General features: G+C 41.7%; 1 long non-coding RNA gene across 15 annotated transcripts; it reads right to left on the bottom strand.

Moving 5' to 3' along the window:
* Positions 1-6,780: 6,780 nt before the first annotated feature.
* Positions 6,781-10,756, bottom strand: LOC127923857 (uncharacterized). Of its 15 annotated transcripts, XR_008115785.1 has the most exons (8): positions 10,602-10,756; positions 10,161-10,394; positions 9,646-9,752; positions 9,318-9,471; positions 9,104-9,217; positions 8,890-9,043; positions 8,097-8,376; positions 6,781-7,347 (listed from the first exon to the last, which is right to left on the bottom strand). It is a non-coding gene; the product is annotated as an uncharacterized LOC127923857 (long non-coding RNA). The 15 variants fall into 15 exon arrangements; XR_008115787.1 differs by lacking the exons at positions 8,890-9,043; positions 9,646-9,752; positions 10,602-10,756 and having other exon boundaries at positions 9,064-9,177; positions 9,298-9,471; positions 10,068-10,254; positions 10,295-10,525; XR_008115786.1 differs by lacking the exons at positions 9,104-9,217; positions 9,646-9,752; positions 10,602-10,756 and having other exon boundaries at positions 8,890-9,003; positions 9,298-9,471; positions 10,068-10,254; positions 10,295-10,525.
* Positions 10,757-12,121: the final 1,365 nt, after the last annotated feature.

Raw genomic sequence — 12,121 nt, 5'->3', positions numbered from 1 at the left:
TGGCATACTGGGTATGGTACTCCCTCCCTCCTCCTTCCTTCCCTCCCTCTCTCCCTTCCCCCTCCATTGGCATACTGGGTATGGTACTCCCCTCCCTCTCTCATTTCATTCCCTCCCTCCGTTGGCATACTGGGTATGGTACTCCCCTCCCTCTCTCCTTTCCTTCCCTCCCTCCCTCTCTCCCTTCCCTCCCTCCCTCCGTTGGCATACTGGGTATGTTACTCTCCTCCCTCTCTCCTTTCCTTCCCTCCCTCTCTCCTTTCCTCCCCTCCCTCCGTTGGCATACTGGGTATGGTACTCCCCCTCCTTCCCTCTCTCCTTTCCTTCCCTCCCTCCCTCTGTTGGCATACTGCCTGGTGGGTCAGCCAGAGAGAGAATGGGCCAGCCAGAGAGAGAATGGGCCAGCCAGAGAGAGGGAAACATGGATTAGAGAGAATGAAGAAAACAGGTGAGAGAAGGGCTAGAGGGAGGAAGGGCTAGAGAGAAAGGGCTAGAGAGAGAAGGGCTAGAGGGAGGAAGGGCTGGGAGGAAGGGCTAGAGAGAGAGAAGAATAGGAAGGAAGGGCTAGAGAGAGAGAAAGCTAGGGGAAGGGCTAGAGAGACAGAAGGTTGGGAGGAAGGGCTAGAGAGAGACGGCTGGGAGGAAGGGCTAGAGAGAGAGAAGGCTGGGAGGAAGGGCTAGAGAGAGAGAAGGGCTAGAGGGAGGAAGGGCTAGAGAGAGGAAGACAGAGAGAAGGCTAGTGGGAAGGGCTAGATAGAGAGAAGGCTGGGAGGAAGGGCTAGATAGAGAGAATGCTGGGAGGAAGGGCTATATAGAGAGAAGGCTGGGAGGAAGGGCTAGATAGAGAGAAGGCTGGGAGGAAGGGCTATATAGAGAGAAGGCTGGGAGAAAGGGCTAAATAGAAGTCTGGGAGGAAGGGCTAGAGAGAGAGAAGAATAGGAAGGAAGGGCTAGAGAGAGAGAAAGCTAGGGGAAGGGCTAGAGAGACAGAAGGTTGGGAGGAAGGGCTAGAGAGAGAGACGGCTGGGAGGAAGGGCTAGAGAGATAGAAGGCTGGGAGGAAGGGCTAGAGTGAGAAGGCTGGGAGGAAGGGCTAGAGAGAGAGAAGGCTGGGAGGAAGGGCTAGAGAGAGAAGGCTGGGAGGAAGGGCTAGAGAGAGAGAAGGCTGGGAGGAAGGGCTAGAGAGAGAGAAGGCTGGGAGGAAGGGCTTGAGAGAGAAGGCTGGGAGGAAGGGCTTGCTGACCTGCTGAGAACCTGCTGGGAGGAAGGGCTAGAGTGACCTGATCCTACCTGCTGGGAGGAACCTGGCTTGAGAGAGAGAAGGATGGGAGGACCTACCTGCTGTTCCTACCTGCTGACCTGCTGTTCTATACCTGGTTCTGGGAGGAAGGGCTTGAGAGAGAGAAGACTAGGAAGGGCTAGAGAGGGGAGAGAGAAGGCTAGGGGGAAGGGCTAGAGAGGGGAGAGAGAGACTAAGGTGAGTGTTCTAGCAGAGTACCTTGACAAATAGTGACAAGGAGGGGGACATTATCATTACAAACACTGACAGTTAGCCTCACTAAGAACACTGTTGCTCCCTACCTGCTGTTCTCTACCTGCTGTTCTCTACCTGCTGCATCCTACCTGCTGTTCTCTACCTGCTGTTCTCTACCTGCTGTTCTCTACCTGCTGTTCTCTATCTGCTGCATCCTACCTGCTGCATTCTACCTGCTGTTCTCTACCTGTTGTTCTCTACCTGCTGTTCTCTATCTGCTGCATCCTACCTGCTGTTCTCTACCTGCTGCATCCTACCTGCTGTTCTCTACCTGCTGTTCTCTATCTGCTGCATCCTACCTGCTGTTCTCTACCTGCTGCATCCTACCTGCTGTTCTCTACCTGCTGTTCTCTATCTGCTGTCTTCTACCTGCTGATCCCTTCCTGTTAAAGAACGATGCTGTCTCTCTGAGGCATCCCTTCCTGTTAAAGAACGATGCTGTCTCTCTGAGGCATCCCTTCCTGTTAAAGAACGATGCTGTCTCTCTGAGGCATCCCTTCCTGTTAAAGAACGATGCTGTCTCCCTCTGAGGCATCCTTCCTGTTAAAGAACGATGCTGTCTCTCTGAGGCATCCCTTCCTGCTGTTAAAGAACGATGCTGTCCTTGAGGCATCCCTTCCTGTTAAAGAACGATGCTGTCTCTCTGAGGCATCCCTTCCTGTTAAAGAACGATGTAAACAAGCAGAGACACATTGTGTAAACAAATAACAAGACTGCCTGTGTAATACAAAAACATTTTCATTGTTCCAAATATTCATCACAAACATAGAAAATACACCAACAAACGGCCAGAGACGGCTGATGACGTCATGTCATGGGTTTACAACACAGCGCCTGTTTATTGGTCATATATATCCCTCTGATGACATCATGTCATGGGTTTACAACACAGCGCCTGTTTATTGGTCATATATATCCCTCTGATGACATCATGTCATGGGTTTACAACACAGCGCCTGTTTATTGGTCATATATATCCCTCTGATGACATCATGTCATGGGTTTACAACACAGCGCCTGTTTATTGGTCATATATATCCCTCTGATGACATCATGTCATGGGTTTACAACACAGCGCCTGTTTATTGGTCATATATATCCCTCTGATGACATCATGTCATGGGTTTACAACACAGCGCCTGTTTATTGGTCATATATATCCCTCTGATGACATCATGTCATGGGTTTACAACACAGCGCCTGTTTATTGGTCATATATATCCCTCTGATGACATCATGTCATGGGTTTACAACACAGCGCCTGTTTATTGGTCATATATATCCCTCTGATGACATCATGTCATGGGTTTACAACACAGCTCCTGTTTATTGGTCATATATATCCCTCTGATGACATCATGTCATGGGTTTACAACACAGCGCCTGTTTATTGGTCATATATATCCCTCTGATGACATCATGTCATGGGTTTACAACACAGCGCCTGTTTATTGGTCATATATATCCCTCTGATGACATCATGTCATGGGTTTACAACACAGCGCCTGTTTATTGGTCATATATATCCCTCTGATGACATCATGTCATGGGTTTACAACACAGCGCCTGTTTATTGGTCATATATATCCCTCTGATGACATCATGTCATGGGTTTACAACACAGCGCCTGTTTATTGGTCATATATATCCCTCTGATGACATCATGTCATGGGTTTACAACACAGCGCCTGTTTATTGGTCATATATATCCCTCTCATGATGACATCATGTCATATATATCCCTCTGGGTTTTTACAACACAGCGCCTGTTTATTGGTCATATATATCCCTCTGATGACATCATGTCATGGGTTTACAACACAGCGCCTGTTTATTGGTCATATATATCCCTCTGATGACATCATGTCATGGGTTTACAACACAGCGCCTGTTTATTGGTCATATATATCCCTCTGATGACATCATGTCATGGGTTTACAACACAGCGCCTGTTTATTGGTCATATATATCCCTCTGATGACATCATGTCATGGGTTTACAACACAGCGCCTGTTTATTGGTCATATATATCCCTCTGATGACATCATGTCATGGGTTTACAACACAGCGCCTGTTTATTGGTCATATATATCCCTCTGATGACATCATGTCATGGGTTTACAACACAGCGCCTGTTTATTGGTCATATATATCCCTCTGATGACATCATGTCATGGGTTTACAACACAGCGCCTGTTTATTGGTCATATATATCCCTCTGATGACATCATGTCATGGGTTTACAACACAGCGCCTGTTTATTGGTCATATATATCCCTCTGATGACATCATGTCATGGGTTTACAACACAGCGCCTGTTTATTGGTCATATATATCCCTCTGATGACATCATGTCATGGGTTTACAACACAGCGCCTGTTTATTGGTCATATATATCCCTCTGATGACATCATGTCATGGGTTTACAACACAGCGCCTGACATCATGTCATGGGTTTACAACACAGCGTTTATTGGTCATATATATCCCTCTGATGACATCATGTCATGGGTTTACAACACAGCGCCTGTTTATTGGTCATATATATCCCTCTGATGACATCATGTCATGGGTTTACAACACAGCGCCATCTTCTACACCAATGTGTTTCAAACATCATCAATCATCATTCTAAACATCACAGTGGTTTCAGCGCCTGTTTATTGGTCACATCTGATGACATCATCAACAAGAGACGGTCGAGAGTTTAAAGTTGATAGTTCTCACAGTGTCTTCCTTCCTCTGCCTTCGCCTCTCTTTCCCCCCCTCCCGCCTCTCTTTCCCCCCTTCCCACCTCTCTTACCCCCCCTCCCTTCTCTCGGTTGGCCCCTAAACACTGACTGGGCCGTTACCATGGCAACCTCGCTGTCACCGTCATCCCCGGAACTGCTGCTGTCATTCTGCTCCGTCCTATTAGGGAGGAGTTTAGGTTGAGGTACTCCGTTATTAGGAGGAGGAAGCACTTCTTTCCTCTGCTGCCTGGCTCCTCCCACAGTCAGGTTGGCCCCTCCCATATTCTGACTAACCACTCCTACTTTCTCTCTTTCTTGGCTGGCCACTCCCACATCCTGGTTGGCTCTTCCCACATCCTCTTGAGCAGGCTTACTGACCTCTGACCCCAGGAACCCCCCTGTCCCCTCTTCCACCTCTCCCTTCCCCTTACTGACCTCTGACCCCAGGAACCCCCCTGTCCCCTCTTCCACCTCTCCCTTCCCCTGCTTTGGCTCTGACCCCTTCCCTCTTTTAGCCTTGGACGGGGAGCCAGTCCCCTCTTCTTCCTCTTCTCTCCCTCCGTCCTCCCTCTCTTTCCTCTTTATACAGGTGACAGCCCGGCGGAGGCGCTGGCTCTTGATGGCCTGTCTCTCCTGCTGCTCCAGACGGAAGAACGAGTCGATACGCAGCTGGGTCTACAGGAAGGGAGGAGGGGAGAGGAGGAGGGAGGGGGGGGAGAGGAGGGGAGAGAAGGAGGGAGGGGGAGGAGGGGAGGGGAGAGAGGATGGAGGGGGAGAGAAGGAGGAGGGGGGGAGGGGAAGAGGAGGAGGAGAGGGGGAGAGGCAAGAGAGGGGGGAGGGAAGGGGAGGAAGGAGGAGAGAGGGGAGGGAGGGAGAGAGGGGGAGAGAAGGAGAGGGACTAATACCTATTGAGGGAGAGGGGGATCCAGACTAGGAGGAGGGAAGGAGATCCAGGAATACCTAGGAGAGAGGGGGGAGGGAGGGAAGACTAATACCCATTGATCCAATACCTATTGACTAATACCTATTGATCCAGACTAATACCTTTGATCCAGACTGAGGAAGGAGGGATCCAGAGGAATACCTATTGATCCAGACTAATACCTATTGATCCAGACTAATACCTATTGATCCAGATACCAGACTAATACCTTTGATCCAGACTAATACCTATTGATCCAGACTAATACCTATTGATCCAGACTAATACCTATTGATCCAGACTAATACCTATTGATCCAGACTAATACCTATTGGACTAATGCCTATTGATCCAGACTAATACCTATTGATCCAGACTAATACCTATTGGACTAATACCTATTGATCCAGACTAATACCTAGAGACTAATACCTATTGATCCAGACTAATACCTATTGATCCAGACTAATATATTGATCCAGACTACCTAGATCCAGACTAATACCTATTGATCCAGACTAATGCCTATGATCCAGACTAATACCTAATACCTATTGATCCAGACTAAACCTATTGACAGACTAATACCTATTGATCCAGACTAATACCTATACCAGACTAATACCTATCAGACTAATCTCATTGATCTCTACTTGATCCAGACTAATTACTACCAACCCTATTGATCCAGACTAATACCTATTGATCCAGACTAATACCTATTGATCCAGACTAATACCTATTGATCCAGACTAATACCTATTGATCCAGACTAATACCTAATACCTATTGATCCAGACTAACACCTGTTGATCCAGACTAATACCTGTTGATCCAGATCCAGACTAATACCTGTTGATCCAGACTAATACCTATTGATCCAGACTAATACCTATTGATCCAGACTAATACCTATTGATCCAGACTAATACCTATTGATCCAGACTAATACCTATTGATCCAGACTAATACCTATTGATCCAGACTAATACCTATTGATCCAGACTAATACCTATTGATCCAGACTAATACCTATTGATCCAGACTAATACCTATTGATCCAGACTAATACCTATTGATCCAGACTAATACCTATTGATCCAGACTAATACCTAATACCTATTGATCCAGACTAATACCTATTGATCCAGACTAATACCTATTGATCCAGACTAATACCTATTGATCCAGACTAATACCTAATACCTATTGATCCAGACTAATACCTATTGATCCAGACTAATGACCTATTGATCCAGACTAATACCTATTGATCCAGACTAATACCTATTGATCCAGACTAATACCTATTGATCCAGACTAATACCTAGACTTGATCCAGACTAATACCTATTGATCCAGACTAATACCTTGATCCAGACTAATACCTATTGATCCAGACTAATACCTATTGATCCAGACTAATACCTATTGATCCAGACTAATACCTATTGATCCAGACTAATACCTATTGATCCAGACTAATACCTGTTGATCCAGACTAATACCTATTGATCCAGACTAATACCTATTGATCCAGACTAATACCTATTGATCCAGACTAATACCTATTGATCCAGACTAATACCTATTGATCCAGACTAATACCTATTGATCCAGACTAATACCTATTGATCCAGACTAATACCTATTGATCCAGACTAATACCTATTGATCCAGACTAATACCTATTGATCCAGACTAATACCTATTGATCCAGACTATTGATCCAGACTAATACCTATTGATCCAGACTAATACCTATTGATCCAGACTAATACCTATTGATCCAGACTAATACCTATTGATCCAGACTAATACCTATTGATCCAGACTAATACCTGTTGATCCAGACTAATACCTATTGATCCAGACTAATACCTGTTGATCCAGACTAATACCTATTGATCCAGACTAATACCTATTGATCCAGACTAATACCTATTGATCCAGACTAATACCTGTTGATCCAGACTAATACCTATTGATCCAGACTAATACCTGTTGATCCAGACTAATACCTATTGATCCAGACTAATACCTGTTGATCCAGACTAATACCTGTTGATCCAGACTAATACCTATTGATCCAGACTAATACCTATTGATCCAGACTAATACCTATTGATCCAGACTAATACCTATTGATCCAGACTAATACCTATTGATCCAGACTAATACCTATCCAGACTAATACCTAATACCTGATCCAGACTAATACCTATTGATCCAGACTAATACCTATTGATCCAGACTAATACCTATTGATCCAGACTAATACCTATTGATCCAGACTAATACCTATTGATCCAGACTAATACCTGATCCAGACTAATACCTATTGATCCAGACTAATACCTATTGATCCAGACTAATACCTATTGATCCAGACTAATACCTATTGATCCAGACTAATACCTATTGATCCAGACTAATACCTATTGATCCAGACTAATACCTATTGATCCAGACTAATACCTATTGATCCAGACTAATACCTAATACTTATTGATCCAGACTAATACCTATTGATCCAGACTAATACCTATTGATCCAGACTAATTCCTATTGATCCAGACTAATACCAGACTATTTGATCCAGACTAATACCTATTGATCCAGACTAATACCTATTGATCCAGACTAATACCTATTGATCCAGACTAATACCTATTGATCCAGACTAATACCTATTGATCCAGACTAATACCTATTGATCCAGACTAATACCTATTGATCCAGACTAATACCTATTGATCCAGACTAATACCTATTGATCCAGACTAATACCTATTGATCCAGACTAATACCTATTGATCCAGACTAATACCTATTGATCCAGACTAATACCTATTGATCCAGACTAATACCTATTGATCCAGACTAATACCTATTGATCCAGACTAATACCTGTTGATCCAGACTAATACCTATTGATCCAGACTAATACCTATTGATCCAGACTAATACCTATTGATCCAGACTAATACCTATTGATCCAGACTAATACCTATTGATCCAGACTAATACCTATTGATCCAGACTAATACCTATTGATCCAGACTAATACCTATTGATCCAGACTAATACCTATTGATCCAGACTAATACCTATTGATCCAGACTAATACCTATTTATCCAGACTAATACCTATTGATCCAGACTATTGATCCAGACTAATACCTAATACCTATTGATCCAGACTAATACCATTGATCCAGACTAATACCTATTGATCCAGACTAATACCTATTGATCCAGACTAATACCTATTGATCCAGACTAATACCTATTGATCCAGACTAATACCTATTGATCCAGACTAATACCTATTGATCCAGACTAATACCTATTGATCCAGACTAATACCTATTTGATCCAGACTAATACCTATTGATCCAGACTAATACCTAATTATTGATCCAGACTAATACCTATTGATCCAGACTAATACCTATTGATCCAATACCTATTACCTATTGATCCAGACTAATACCTATTGATCCAGACTAATACCTATTGATCCAGACTAATACCTATTGATCCAGACTAATACCTAATACCTATTGATCCAGACTAATACCTATTTATCCAGACTAATACCTATTGATCCAGACTAATACCTATTGATCCAGACTAATACCTATTGATCCAGACTAATACCTATTGATCCAGACTAATACCTATTGATCCAGACTAATACCTATTGATCCAGACTAATACCTATTGATCCAGACTAATACCTAATACCTATTGATCCAGACTAATACCTATTGATCCAGACTAATACCTAATACCTATTGATCCAGACTAATACCTATTGATCCAGACTAATACCTATTGATCCAGACTAATACCTATTGATCCAGACTAATACCTATTGATCCAGACTAATACCTATTGATCCAGACTAATACCTAATACCTATTGATCCAGACTAATACCTATTGATCCAGACTAATACCTAATACCTATTGATCCAGACTAATACCTATTGATCCAGACTAATACCTATTGATCCAGACTAATACCTATTGATCCAGACTAATACCTATTGATCCAGACTAATACCTATTGATCCAGACTAATACCTATTGATCCAGACTAATACCTATTTATCCAGACTAATACCTAATACCTATTGATCCAGACTAATACCTATTGATCCAGACTAATACCTATTTATCCAGACTAATACCTAATACCTATTGATCCAGACTAATACCTATTGATCCAGACTAATACCTAATACCTATTGATCCAGACTAATACCTATTGATCCAGACTAATACCTATTGATCCAGACTAATACCTATTGATCCAGACTAATACCTATTGATCCAGACTAATACCTAATACCTATTGATCCAGACTAATACCTATTGATCCAGACTAATACCTATTGATCCAGACTAATACCTATTGATCCAGACTAATACCTATTGATCCAGACTAATACCTATTGATCCAGACTAATACCTATTGATCCAGACTAATACCTAATACCTATTGATCCAGACTAATACCTATTGATCCAGACTAATACCTATTGATCCAGACTAATACCTATTGATCCAGACTAATACCTATTGATCCAGACTAATACCTATTGATCCAGACTAATACCTATTGATCCAGACTAATACCTATTGATCCAGACTAATACCTAATACCTATTGATCCAGACTAATACCTATTGATCCAGACTAATACCTGATCCAGACTAATACCTATTGATCCAGACTAATACCTATTGATCCAGACTAATACCTATACCTGATCCAGACTAATACCTATTGATCCAGACTAATACCTATTGATCCAGACTAATACCTAATACCTATTGATCCAGACTAATACCCTATTGATCCAGACTAATACCTATTGATCCAGACTAATACCTATTGATCCAGACTAATACCTATTTATCCAGACTAATACCTATTGATCCAGACTATTGATCCAGACTAATACCTAATACCTATTGATCCAGACTAATACCTATTGATCCAGACTAATACCTAATACCTATTGATCCAGACTAATACCTATTGATCCAGACTAATACCTATTGATCCAGACTAATACCTATTGATCCAGACTAATACCTAATACCTATTGATCCAGACTAATACCTATTGATCCAGACTATTGATCCAGACTAATACCTATTGATCCAGACTAATACCTATTTATCCAGACTAATACCTATTGATCCAGACTATTGATCCAGACTAATACCTAATACCTATAGATCCAGACTAATACCTATTGATCCAGACTAATACCTAATACCTATTGATCCAGACTAATACCTATTGATCCAGACTAATACCTATTGATCCAGACTAATACCTATTGATCCAGACTAATACCTATTGATCCAGACTAATACCTATTGATCCAGACTAATACCTAATACCTATTGATCCAGACTAATACCTATTGATCCAGACTAATACCTATTTATCCAGACTAATACCTATTGATCCAGACTAATACCTATTGATCCAGACTAATACCTAATGATCCAGACTAATACCTATTTATTCAGACTAATACCTATTGATCCAGACTATTGATCCAGACTAATACCTATTGATCCAGACTAATACCTATTGATCCAGACTATTGATCCAGACTAATACCTATTGATCCAGACTAATACCTATTGATCCAGACTATTGATCCAGACTAATACCTATTGATCCAGACTAATACCTATTGATCCAGACTATTACCTATTGATCCAGACTAATACCTATTGATCCAGACTAATACCTATTGATCCAGACTAATACCTATTGATCCAGACTAATACCTGATCCAGACTAATACCTATTGATCCAGACTAATACCTATTGATCCAGACTAATACCTAGATCCAGACTAATACCTATTGATCCAGACTAATACCTATTGATCCAGACTAATACCTATTGATCCAGACTAATACCTATTGATCCAGACTAATACCTATTGATCCAGACTAATACCTATTGATCCAGACTAATACCTATTGATCCAGACTAATACCTATTGATCCAGACTAATACCTATTGATCCAGACTATTACCTATTGATCCAGACTAATACCTATTGATCCAGACTATTGATCCAGACTAATACCTATTGATCCAGACTAATACCTATTGATCCAGACTAATACCTATTGATCCAGACTAATACCTATTGATCCAGACTAATACCTATTGATCCAGACTAATACCTATTGATCCAGACTAATACCTATTGATCCAGACTAATACCTATTGATCCAGACTAATACCTATTGATCCAGACTAATACCTATTGATCCAGACTATTGATCCAGACTAATACCTATTGATCCAGACTGTTGATCCAGACTAATACCTATTGATCCAGACTGTTGATCCAGACTAATACCTATTGATCCAGACTGTTGATCCAGACTAATACCTATTGATCCAGACTATTGATCCAGACTAATACCTATTGATCCAGACTATTGATCCAGACTAATACCTATTGATCCAGACTAATACCTATTGATCCAGACTAATACCTATTGATCCAGACTAATACCTATTGATCCAGACTAATACCTATTGATCCAGACTAATACCTATTGATCCAGACTAATACCTATTGATCCAGACTAATACCTATTGATCCAGACTGTTGATCCAGACTAATACCTATTGATCCAGACTGTTGATCCAGACTAATACCTATTGATCCAGACTAATACCTATTGATCCAGACTAATACCTATTGATCCAGACTAATACCTATTGATCCAGACTATTGATCCAGACTAATACCTATTGATCCAGACTAATACCTATTGATCCAGACTCAATACCAGATCCAAGACTATTGATCCAGACTAATACCTACTGATCCAGACCAATGGTCTATTGATCCAGACTGTTGATCCAGACTAATACCTA

Source organism: Oncorhynchus keta, unplaced genomic scaffold (assembly GCF_023373465.1).
Source record: "Oncorhynchus keta strain PuntledgeMale-10-30-2019 unplaced genomic scaffold, Oket_V2 Un_contig_330_pilon_pilon, whole genome shotgun sequence".
Lineage (NCBI taxonomy): Eukaryota > Metazoa > Chordata > Actinopteri > Salmoniformes > Salmonidae > Oncorhynchus > Oncorhynchus keta.
The sequence above is the reverse complement of the archived record's forward strand: the minus strand, read 5'-3'. Positions and strand labels throughout refer to the sequence as shown.